Here is a 13,512-nt window from a genome sequence, read left to right on the forward strand (position 1 = left end):
TTCTTTCAGTTTGTCAAACGCTTTCTGACACTCTTCTGTCCACTCAAATTTTACACCCTTCCGTAACAATCGCATCAATGGCTGTGCTAAATCTGCAAAACCCTTCACGAACTTTCGATAGAAATTGCAAATTCCGACGAATGATTGCACTTCCTTAACTGTTTTTGGCTCCCGAAAATGCCTTACAGCCAGTACCAACCTCGGATCTGTTCGCATTCTGTCCTTACTGATGATATGACTTAATATTTCACTTCTTCCAATGCTAAATGACACTTCTCCATGCTCAACCTCAAACGAGTTTCTCTTAACCTCATAAAGACTTCCCTTAACCGCTGTCTGTGCTGCTCCATACTACTTGGAAACATTATAATGTCATCGAAATAGACAAGACATTGCCGTGGTTTCAAACACACTGTCTAGCAACCTTTGAAATGTTTTAGGAGCGTTTTTCAAACCGAATTGCATTCTGATGTACTGGTAATGGCCTCCAGGAGGAGAGAAAGCAGTTTTTAGACGATCTTCTGGAGCCATCTCTAACTGATGATAATCATTTGTCAAATCCATCTTAGAAAAGTACTGGCACTGTCCTAAGTGATCCAAAGTCTCCGATATGTTTGGAATGGGGTATGCGTCCATTACTGTCTTATTATTGAGATTTCGGTAGTCACAACAGAACCTGTATTTCTTAGTCCCATCCATAGATTTTTTTAGGCACAACGACAATGCCTGCTCCCCAGCAACTATTACTATGCTCTATAATACCGTCCGCAAGCTGCTGATCAATGAAATCCTCCACAATCGGCTGCAAATACCTCCGTATTCTGTATGGTTTATGGTAAACAGGTGCTTCGTTCCCTGTTGGTATCGTATGTTGAACTAATGGAGTTGCTGGTAACAGTCCTCGCAGAAAACACAAATCCTTTAATTCCCACAACAATTATTCCATATGCTCTTTTTCTCCTCCTTTCAAATGCGTAACTTTTTTACGCAATGCAGTTCTATCGGCAGTTGGTGGTTGATCGCTACGCCTACCTCTCGAACACCAGTCTTCGGCATCTGGTACATCCAGAATCGCTACTAAAACTCCTTTTCCCAAATTCGCGTCTACAGCGCTAAAATTATCCACATTCATGGGGACTACTCTCCCGTCGTTTCCCTCTTGTATGAATACAATACTACGTTTCACAAAACAACCTAATGGATCCAAAACTTCATTATCCTCCAATGGTTCAATAACACATTCCGTATCCACAGGTAGATTTGACTCTACCCTTACCCAAAGCGACTTCCCAGTACCACTAGACACACACTCATGCGAATTAAGCTGTATCGACAACAGCTTCCCCTAGCTGAAATAACATTCCACCAAGTTCCACAGTTCGTTGTCCAAGGTCAATTTTGGCGTGATGTTGATGCAAGAAATCTATTCCTAGAACCATGTCGTAGCCCTCGATTACCCATGGCACTATCTCTATGCATGAGCCAAATCGGACTTTTCCTATGCGAAAGCCAACTTTGACTGACACCAAAGGTGTAACCTCCTTATCCCCCACTACACGCAACCTATAACGTGGTGGGTCTAACTTCCTTCGTCCCGTTAAACTCTTAGTAGCCACTGAAACTTGCGCCCCTGTGTCTAACAAAATCTTATACTTTTTAGTTCCTATGGATCCGACCACTGACCACTCCACCTCTGCATACGTATTTGTAGCATTGAAATTAAACGGGAGCTCCTTTAGGTGGGTCTTGAGTCCCCTCTGCCATTTAACGATTGTCCACCTCTACTCACTCCACTTCTCCATCCTCTACGCTGCTGATTTCCACCCCTTCCTGTACTCCTCTGTAACTGGGTATATTGCCTCTGCAAATGTCCCGTACGATGATGCTCATAACATTTTATATCTGCTGTAAACACTGTTTGTCTATCATGAACCCCTGCTGCCACGTCTATTTCCTCACATTGAATTGCCAGCTGAATGGTCGAATACAAATCTTTTGGAGTCCCTTCACACACTTTCCGCAAAATATGCGCCGGTAACCCCCTCAAGAATACATCAAGTGCCCTTTGCTCGGCCACCTGCAACAGAACACTACTCACTTCATCACTCTGACCCAACTCGCAAGTAGTTAATTTCTCTTAATCTGTCCGCAAATTTCTCTACCGTCTGCTCCTGTCTCTTCGTCATTGTACTCAACCCCTCCCTAAAGTACGAAGCGCTATTCTGTTTCTTGTACCTCTGTAAAAGCCCCTCTTTCAACTGCTTAAACTGTCCTGCCTTTCTTAAGGCCTGAGAACACCTTACATATGTCTCTGCTTCACCCATTAATCTAATCTGGGCTACATGTAACAACTGTTCATCAGACCAACCATTCATCACAGCTGAAGTTTCCATGTCCTCCACAAACGAACGCACATCCTCAGAAGCCTTGCCAGAAAACGGATTAATCAAACTCGTGGCAGCTGGATCAATCGCCTGCTGCAGCATCCTAGGCAACAACGACTGATCAGATGCGGTTTCCTGCTCACTCATAGATGTTAATTCACTTCTCAACTGCGAATTGTCCACTGTTAATTGTGCTACCTTTTCCAACAAAATCTGTACCACTGCTGGTTCTGAAACACCTTGCGTCCTTGACTCTGCCATTGTGTTACTTTCGTTCCCAGTTAGTCCCATTTCAGCCTATAAAATCCAACAGAAACAAAACATTTAAGTACAAAAATAAACTGACTTCCTACAGGTCAGTATCTCATCTTACGTTTTAGGAGGAGATAAATAAAACATCATATTCAACCCAATACAAAAGAAATTAAATGCCCAAAAGAAAAAAAATCTTACTGCCCCAAACACACTGACACTTACTCTGACAACGCAAAGAAAGAAAATATCCAATACTCAAAAAGAAAAACTGGTCAATGCTCACCATATTTTGTGACTGTAATGCAGGCAGTGGGATTGCTCATCATACTGTACAGTCAACGCCCGCTATTTCGACACCAAATGTAACTGTCACTGCCAAATGTAGATGTTGGCGTGCAGTGGAGGATTGTAGGACGTGGATGGAAACTGTCAGGATGCGCCGCATTAAAACTCGGCCGTGATCTTAATGTGTTTTATTATTCCCAGCTACAGTGCTGCATTCCTCTCCATCTACGTCACAGGGACCTGCAATGCTGAGGACGCCACATCATTGTCTGCAAAACAGCTTGGCGCGGAATGGCTACCTCAGCGAGCCATGCAATGTACTGCGGTGTACCGGCTGTGTACAGCCGCAGAGTTCTGATGACATCAGGATGCACTCGCAGCCGACTCTATGGCTGTCGTCCATGTTGCTTCAGCGCCACTCATTGGGGCGACAGCCAAATCTGCGTCCTCACCACGAGATGTCTCCAGCCTGTGTTGGGAGCCAACAAGACTGCCCGTGGTAGCGATCCGACGAGTGACCCGCCACTGGCTGTCTACGGACCCTGCATTGGCCTCAGAGCGTTGAACCAGCGACTTCCCGTTGACTGGAACGCTGGCGCCACATCTGATGCTGTGTGTAGCCGGTGGTGTGACACAGAGCTGCCACAGTTGAATCCCCCTCGTTAGAGACCTGGCACTTATTTATACATGGCTGTGTGCCTCTGTTTTGCTAACGTGCCACTCGGAGTCATGTACTCATAACACCTAGGTTGCGCCGTGGGCCCCTTCTGCCTGTAACTTGCGCCATGCAAACCGCTGGGGTTACTCTTTTCAGCAGTTCGGTTGCCCTGTGGCCTCCATTCTAGTTAGCAACCGCTGGTCTGCGTAACTTACTGTCAACAGGCCCACGCCTGGCTGTAACTTGTGCACTCAGAAATATTGCACAGAATCTAAATTTCCTATCTTAAACGGTGGTGCTGCTACACTAAATTTTATATCCTCCCTACTTAGACCATCATCAGTTATTTTGCTCCCCAAATAGCAAAACTCATCTGCTACTTTAAGTGTGTCTTTTCCTAATCTAATTCCCTCAGCATCACCTGATTTAATTCGACTACATTCCATTATCCTCGTTATGCTGTTGTTGATGTTCATCTTATATCCTCCTTTCAAGACACTGTCCATTCTGTTCAACTGCTCTTCCAGGTCCTTTGCTGTCTCTGACAGAATTCAAATGTCATCAGCAAACCTTAAAGTTTTTATCTCTTCTCCGTGGATTTTAATTCCAACTCCAAATTTTTCTTTTGTTTTCTTTACTGCTTGCTCAGTATACAGATTGAACAACATTGGGAATAGGCTACAACCCTGTGTCACTCCCTTCCCAACAACTGCTTCCCTTTCATGTCTGTCAACTTTTATAACTGCCATTTCGTTTTTGTACAAATTGTATATAGCCTTTCGCTCCGTGTATTTGACGCCTGCCACCTTCACTATTTGAAAAAGAGTTTTCCTGTCAACATTGTCAAAAGCTTTCTTTAAGTCTACAAACACTAGAAACGTAGATTTGTCTTTCCTTAATCGATTTTCTAAGATAAGTTGTAGGGCCAGTATTGACTCGCGTGTTCCAACGTTTCTATGGAATCCAAACTGATCTTCCCTGAGGTCGGCTTCTATCAGTTTTTCCATTCATCAGTAAAGAATTCGTGTTAGTATTTTACTACCATGACATGTTAAGGTGATAGTTCGGTGATTTTCACACCTGTCAACACCAGCTTTCTTTTGGATTGGAATTATTCTATTCTTCTTGAAGTCTAAAGGTATTTCGCCTGTGTCATACATCTTACTCACCAGATGGTAGAGTTTTGTCAGAGCTGGCTTTCCCAAGGTTATCAGTAGTCGTAATGGAATGTTGTCTACTCCCTGGGCTTTGTTTCGATTTATGTGTTTTAGTGATCTGTCAAATTCTTCATGCAGTATCATATCTCCCACTTCACATTCATCTACATCCTCTTCCACTTCCATAATATTGCCCTCAAGTACATTACCCCTGTATAGGTCCTCGACATAATCCTCCAACCTTTCTGCTTAACTTTCTTTGCTTAGGACTGGTTTTCCATCCAAGCTCTTGATATTCATACAGGTGCTTTTCTTTCCTCCAAAGGTCTTTTTAATTTACGTTTAGGCAGTATCTATCATATGCCTAGAGATACAAGCTTCTGCATCCTTACATTTTTCCTCTAGCCATCCCTATTTAGCCAATTTGCACTTCCTGTCGATCTAATTTTTGAGGCATTTGTCTTCCTTTTCGCCTGCTTCGTTTACTGAGCTTTTATATTTTCTTCTTTAATCATTTAAATTCAAAATCTCTTCTGTTACCCAAGGATTTCTACTAGCTCTCGTCTTGTTACCTACTTGATCCTCTGCTGCCTTCATTATTTCATCTCTGAAACCTACCCATTCTTCTTCTACTTTACTTCTTTACCCCGTTGTTGTCAATCGTTCCCTATTGCTCTCTCTGAAACTCTCTACAATCTCTGGTTCTTTCAGTTTATCCAGTTCCCATCTCCTCAAATTCTTACCTTTTTGCAGTTTCTTTAGATTTAATCTACAGTTCGTAACAAATATATCGTGGTCAGAGACCACATCTGGCTCTGGAAATGTCTTACAATTTAAAACGTGTTTTCTTAATCCCCTGTATTACCATTTTATGATCTGTTTGAAACCTTCCAGTGTCTCCAGGCCTCTTCCACGTATACAACTTTCTTTCATGATTCTGAAGCAGTGTTAGCCGTGATTAAGTTATGCTCTGTGCAAAATTCTACCAGGCGACCTCCTCTTTCATTGCTTACCCCCATTCCATATTCACCCACTACTTTTACCTCTCTTCGTTTTCCTACTATCGAATTCCACTCTCCCAAGACTATTAAATTTTTGTCTCCCTTCACTATCCGAATAATTTCTTTCATCCCATTATACATTTCTTCAATCTCTTATTCATTTGCCTCCCTAGTTGGCATATAAACTTTTACTACTGTGGTAGGCATAGGCTTTGTGTCTATGTTGGCTACAATAATGCATTCACTATGCTGTTCGTAGTAGCTTAGCTGCGCTCCTATTCTTTATTCATTATTAAACCTACCTATATAATATAATATTATTTATAATAAAATAATGGTAATTCCTACAAGCAGTCGCGTAGAGAGTGGGCTGAGTTTTAGACGATCATTGGTTTCAGAAGCCATCTTGATTTTTTCAGTTTCAGGAAATGTCACAATACGTGAGGCCTGTACTTCGTGGTGAGAGGCAAATACGCAGTTTAACATTAGTTTGTAGGTGATATATGCCTGCATGTTCACTAACATTGTATGTTTTACTGTTGCATTTAGCTGCTATGTCTGAAATCATAATAAAATGGTGCCTAGATGCACTCTCTGAGTTCATATATATAACTTCACAATATGATATAAATTCTTATTCTTAAACGAAAGTGCACTCAAGTGTTTTTTATCACAATATATTTGTTTTTCACGCACCATAAATGCAATCCATTCACTTGGAAAACAATAACAGAGTGGAATTACCATGAAATTTTCGCTTGAGCCCCATGTGCTAGAACGGTTGGTGGTCAAACGAAACATAGTAGCGAACAGTAACACCGCTCAGATGCAATATTGTTATACTAGGTGACTCAAGCAATGATTGAGCTAAATGAAAAGAAAGTCTGGACGCTCTGTCAAGATGCAGCTGACCTGACATACATGTGTCATGACTGGAGCGATTTTGCAGATGGTGCGTGAACTGGAGACACATGCGTATGGCGTTAGGCTTGTTACCTCAGCACTCGCTATAACACAGGCTTTATTGATGGACGTCTGATACTGTGTGTGGCCGCTTTCAACATTGTATAGATAAGGTGTCTAGCATAAAATTTTACATATCTGAAATAGAAAAGTACTTATTTTGATTAACGGCTGGTCACAGAAATTATTTAAATCACAACTAAGTTTGCTTTAGTGTTCTCGTGCAAATAGTCCACGAGGTACGAGGGTGAAACTACACACATCAAAAAAAGTTCTGCATCACCTCGGGTCCGAGAGTTCTGGAGCCTGCAACGAAAATTGGAATAGAGAGCTACATAAACATCATTTCCACCATTTTTATTGCTCATGAAAGCCACAAATTGCATGTTGTACCACCATACAGCGAGACCTTCAGAGGTGGTGGTCCAGATTGCTGTACACACCGGTACCTCTAATACCCAGTGAAAAGTGGCAACACTGAGTCACAGCGCCAGAGATTGCGCCAAAGATTATTATCCTGCCGCCCCCACTGGCAGTAGTAGTTCAGAGGATGTCGAGGGCAGTTGTTGTTCTGTTGGGCGAGAGAGTAGATGCTGTTCGGTTGATGTACTGTATAGATGAAAGAAGTTGCAATTGTCACAGTGTATTTGAGAAAGGAGATGGGCCTTTGATTTATGATGCTGGTGTAATGGAAAATTTTCATCAATATATAATGAGGTAAAAAGGTATTACCGTTTTCTTTAATGACAATGCCTCTTGCTCACAGGTACAGTCAAAAAAGCATCTGGCTCGTGTTCATTTATTAGATTTGTAATTCTGGTTTCTATGTGCAATTATAGTATTTCTGGGTTTTCAATTAGTTCATTGTAAATGGTGTTTAAAATATTTTGTCGTATTGAAAAAGAACTGAGCCAGATACATGTACGTTGAGTCACACTACCACACACAGAACAGTTACACTTGTGCTTTGTTGTTTCGTAGCTTGTATAGTTGCAGGGGACTTAATTAATCAATTGTGTTAACGGAAATTCCTTGTCATTCTTTATTTTTGTTTTATGCAATCAGATTGCATGCCAATACTAGTCAGGGACAACTGGTTACGAGACTTCGTAACCGGTCACACAGCTACTAAAATTACTGCATTTATGGTCTTTCCCTTTTAATTAAGCCCCCATGCACCAGTAGTACGTCCTCTTGCATTGATGCATACCTGTATTCGTCGTGGCATACTATCCACTAGTTCATCAAGGCACTGTTGGTCCAGATTGTCCCACTCCTCAACAGCAATCCGCCATAGATCCCTCAGAATGGTTGGTGGGTCACATCGTTCATAAACAGCTCTTTTCAATCTATCCCAGGCATGTTCGATAGGGTTCATGCCTGGAGAACATGCTGGCCACTCCAGTCGAGCGATGTCGTTATCCTGAAGGAAGTCATTCACAAGATGTGCACGAGGGGGGAGCGAATTGTCGTCCATGAAGACGAATGCCTCGCTAATATGCTGCCGATATGGTTGCATTATCGGTTGGAGTATGGCATTCACGTATCGTACAGCTGTTACGGCTCCTTCCATGACCACCAGCGGCGTACGTTGGCCCCACATAACGCCATCCCGAAACAGCAGGGAACCTCCACCTTGCTACACTTGCTGGACAGTGTGTCTAAAGCGTTCAGCCTGACAGGGTTGTCTCCAAACACGTCTCCGACAATTGTCTGGTTGAAGGCATAATGAACACTCATCGTTGAAGAGAACGTGATGTCAGTTCTGAGCTGTACATTCGGCATGTTGTTGGATCCAGCTGTACCGTGCTGCATGGTGTCGTGGATGCAAAGATGGACCTCGCAATGGACGTCGGAAGTGAAGTTGCGCATCATGCAGCCTCTTGCACACAGTTTGAGTCGTAACACGACGTCCTGTGGGTGCACGCAAAGCATTATTCAACATGGTGGCGTTGCTGTCAGGGTTTCTCCAAGCCATAATCCGTAGGTAGCGGTCATCCACTGCAGTAGTAGCCCTTGGGTGGCCTGAGCGAGGCATGTCATCGACAGTTTCTGTCTCTCTGTATCTCCTCCATGTCCGAAAAACATCGCTTTGGTTCACTCCGAGACGCCTGGACACTTCCCTTGTTGAGAGCCTCTCCTGGCACAAGGTAGCAATGCGGTCGCGATCGAACCGCGGTACTAACCGTCTAGGCATGATTGAACTACAGACAACACGAGCCTTGTACCTCCTTCCTGGTGGAACGACTGGAACTGACCTGCTGTCTGACCCCCTCCGCCTAGTAGGCGCTGCTCGTTCCTGGTTGTTTACATCTTTGGGCGGGTTTAATGACATCTCTGAACAGTCAAAGGGACTGTGTCTATGATACAATATCCACAGTCATTGTCTATCTTCAGGAGTTCTGGGAACTGAGGTGATGCAAAACTGTTTTTGATGTGTATTTAAAAAATGAGAGCTAATTTAAAAAAACATTGTTTTTTCATTTATTAATAAATACTAATGCATCTACCAATATCATATCTGTTTGCAGTGCACTCACTTTCAGAGACCTAATGCATGTCACCAATAAATTTACACGACTCTCCACAGAGAACTCAGAGAATTCATTCCATAGTTATAAATCACATCTTAGGAACCATGTTATTTAGCGAAAGAAATTATACATGTATTGTAACTTTTAGAAAACGACAATAATTTCTTAAATTTTTTCATGTGCCCAGATTTTTTGATACAAGTACTTTTTTGTGCATCGAAACCCCCTGCCATACAACAATATTTACCAAATAATTGTATTTTATACACGCCAAATTCAGTATGTATGTAAACTCGTCGATGGGTGGCTATTAATCCCTCCTTCTCGGAACCAACACACGGGCTACGTTGCATTATACCTCTCACAATGTCACTGAATACATTTTTTACATTTTCACTTACTGGATATTTTTGATCATCAGCAAAACTTATAGCATCACATAACACCCAGAAGCTTGCAACAGTTTGTAATTTAAGTTCGTCGCTATTGGCGTTGCTGTTGCTGGGGAAAACATTAATGTTGATTGATCCTGGTCTGAACGAATTGTTTAATTGGCTCTCAGTGCACAAAAGTCTACTGCACAAGCAATATCACTATATTTGCATGAACTGAATCTTCCTATGATGTATCACTACCTCTATTTTGGCTACCATCTCAAACTCACTGTCTGATGGAATGCCGACTCTGACACATTGCGAACCATAGGTGATCAAATAAAATAATCTTGTGAACAAGATGAGCTGGTGGATTTATACATGCATGTAGTCCTTCTATCCCCAACCCAGATGCTGTTGTCTGTACCTACCTAAGTATAGCGACTTCATTTAGTATCGTTCTCCAAGGCGAATTCGATAGAGGGTGGGGGGGGGGGGGAGAGAGAGAGAGAGAGAGAGAGAGAGAGAGAGAGAGATGTGTGAAAGTGCGCCTAAACGTGTGTGTATGCTCCATACCTATGCTCGACATTGGGCTCATAGGCCCTCTGTTCTCTGTGAGAAGGCAGCATGATGTGCCCTCCACCATCCACTGTACAGCGACTTGTGGAGTATTCGTTTAGACCTTGTAACATCTAACCAAATACCCTGTGAAATATGTTGATCATTTCAATTGCAACGAAATACACATATATAGGTCTCTTGTCCTAATATTGTGCATCAAGTGCTACCTATAGACCTTACTGTGTGTAGCGTATTGTACATCTGTTGGTCAGCTAAATGCAAAAACTTGTGCGTGGCAGGTGCTCTGCAATATCTGTTTTGTTTAATACATGCTACACATTAGCTGTGGCAGTGGAGTAGAGTTTCTGTGTAAATGTACTATCTTAATACTGATGACACTGTGCAAGATACATGTTGTACAAGATGGGATTATCGCGAGAATTACTTTGACTTTCTTCCACAGACCATCAAAAACACACACATATAGGTTGGATATAGTGAAATACTAGTGTGATTATAAATCCATGATCGCTATGACGCTGTGACACAGAATTCTGACTGGAGAGGCAACCATCTGTGGCCTGATGTCAGTACTTTGTAAATAATCACATGGAAACGACCTTCTACAGAACACCTATCTGTGGTGTCAAAATTATACAGCCGCTCCCATTTGGTACTTAGCTGATGTGGTTTGATTCCTGGGACACTTGTGGCAGTGGTGGGTATTTGAGCACTGACTCTTTGCTAAGTAACTCTTACGCTAATATTTACTGTCATTTTACAGATACACCATGATGATATTAATGCTGTGATGTATCTTTTTTTAGCACAGCTCAGTTGAGGCTTCTTTGTGATAATAGTAATAGGCTCTGACTGGAGTAAGGGACAGAGAGAAAGGAGTGCGATCAATTACTTTTTTAATTAAACACCAATCCGAATAACTCCACTTAACATCGGAAGTCTCCTGGCTAAGAATTGTTATGATTATGATCAAAGCTCACCCACCTCACCAGTTACTGGTGCCACAGTAGCGTATAATGCATTCTCTTCCATATATGGTGTTTGTGACAAGAAGAGATTCAGTTGCTGTTGCTGCGAAGGCATCTCAGTATATCTATTCCACTGCATGCACATCCTGCATCTGGAAACCTTTTTTTAAGCCAGATATATGTCGCTGGCGTGAATGTGAGTGAGAGACAGAATAAAGGAAGAAGAGTAAATGAATGTACCAGCAATGAAAATAAGTCATAAGATGTATTTGTATTATAACTAAAGTCTGTTAAAACGATAATTGTGTAAAAAATGGCACTGCACATACAGTATCATGATTCATGAACAAAGGTTTCAGTTACTTGTGGAAGCATAGTGTTAAGCATCATGGACTGACAGTGATAGTGACTTCGTGAGTGAAAGAGAAGAATAGGTGGCTATACCACATGCTGCTGTAATTACATTATTTTGTCTCTTTTTCTGTAAACATATTTAAAAGACACGAAGATGTCGATTTCGTTTTACATACGGCATCTGATAGATCTCACGTTAACTGCTGGACAATATATAGTCAATGAGATTTTGTACAGTAGCCAGCTTGCCGAATAATTTTTACACAACGCTGTTATCGAGGCTGACGCGCGGTTCATATGTATATACGGTAGCGCATTACTAAACAAACGCGGTTTGCATGGAACTGTAGCTTCTGGTAGAGAGAGAGAGAGAGCAGCTGACTGTCGTCCACGTGACTCGGATATCACTCGTGCGTGTGCGCTCTCGGCGAAGACCACTTGCCTGCGACCAAAGGATTCACATTGTTACGCGCCTCAGAGGTAAGGTAGCGAGCATAGTGTTTATCTGGTGCGTGCTCTGCCAGCGCAACGTTGCGGCGACGCCACGCTGGGGTTTAAATTGTAATTATTATAACACTTTTACATAACAAATGTTTAAGTCAGCCATCCGTGTGTGGTTTGGAAGAGGAAGTACACACTTTGTGGATACTCTGGTTAGGGGAGCACTCACATCTCCAGCTGGTGTTGCTTGAATTGCTAGGGCTACTCCCTACTCATAGAGTAGTGCTAGATTAACAGTAGCTATCCTCCTACGCTGTGCAGTTATTGAAGTAGACTGGTTGGGTTTACTCCCTAATGCTAGTTTAATTGCAGCTATATTTCCGACTCCCTTGCTTCGCAGCCAGAGGAAAAATAATTATTAGTTAGGTATACATTTGTTTCTGATTACATTCCCAATACTAACATGGTGGCTGTCTTGCATTGGGGAGTGTTAGGAATTCACAGTAGGCAGGTACATCTGCATTTTTGGTGGTACACAATACATCGGCAACTGCACCGATACCTTGGTAAGTAGCAATAATTTGTTTTCTGAAATATACTTCCTAGAGTACATTATGGTTGTCGCATGTTTTGGGCTGTGGAAGGCGATTAACAATGGTTTTAAAGCCAATGCCCTAAGCATATTAAAGGCAGCTATTTGCCTAGAGGATTTAGTATTTTTACAGGAATTCTGTAATTATGCTATGGTGTCCTTAACTTATAATGCCTAAGTGTCTTATTTTGCTGTTACTTGCAAAAGAACCTGATCATTTTACTACAGGGTATAAATGAAACTGCTGAAAAGGAGGAGTTGGAACTAATTTATTATCTTAATGTCAGACAGCTACTTACTGACACATCTGCATTTTAATCTATTTTACCTATTTAATTTCAATTTTTACGACCAATACTCCAATTTTATAGCGAACTTACAGATTTTGTGGCCAATCTCCGAATTTTCTATCAATTTTAATGACCAATTTGCCTATTTAATTATGGTCATGGTCTTTATCCGTCATTGCAAACCTCTCAATACTATGAATAGACTCATGCAGTTGTTCTATTCCATTGCTGGGCATGTAAGTTATCTTTTTAGAAAAAAATTCTTAATAAACCATTAGTTATTTTGTTATATCATTGTTATTATTTGCAAACAGATATTTCATTGATAAAGCTACTGTCCACAGGATAGGTTTGAGAAAAATAAGACGATTTTGTATGACAATATTATTTATTATTATTTTTTGGTATACCATTAAAACAATACATTGGTTGCAGTAATTCATCATCTTTAAATACGTCCATCAATTCTTTTTTCACTGACGAGTTGTGATGACAGGAACAGTTGTTGTGCTGCTTTGCTTGGTTCTGTAGTTCTGCTGCCAGGGAAAGAAATAGTAGGCATAAACGAATATATTAATAATGGCATTAATAATAATAATGAAGAGAAAGCTACTTACTCTTCAAATGTGGGTACGGGTCTCTGTCTGTGTTGCACAACTCAGTCATTTCAAAAA

The sequence above is a fragment of the Schistocerca serialis genome, chromosome 7, assembly GCF_023864345.2.
Source record: "Schistocerca serialis cubense isolate TAMUIC-IGC-003099 chromosome 7, iqSchSeri2.2, whole genome shotgun sequence".
In the NCBI taxonomy this organism is placed as follows: domain Eukaryota; kingdom Metazoa; phylum Arthropoda; class Insecta; order Orthoptera; family Acrididae; genus Schistocerca; species Schistocerca serialis.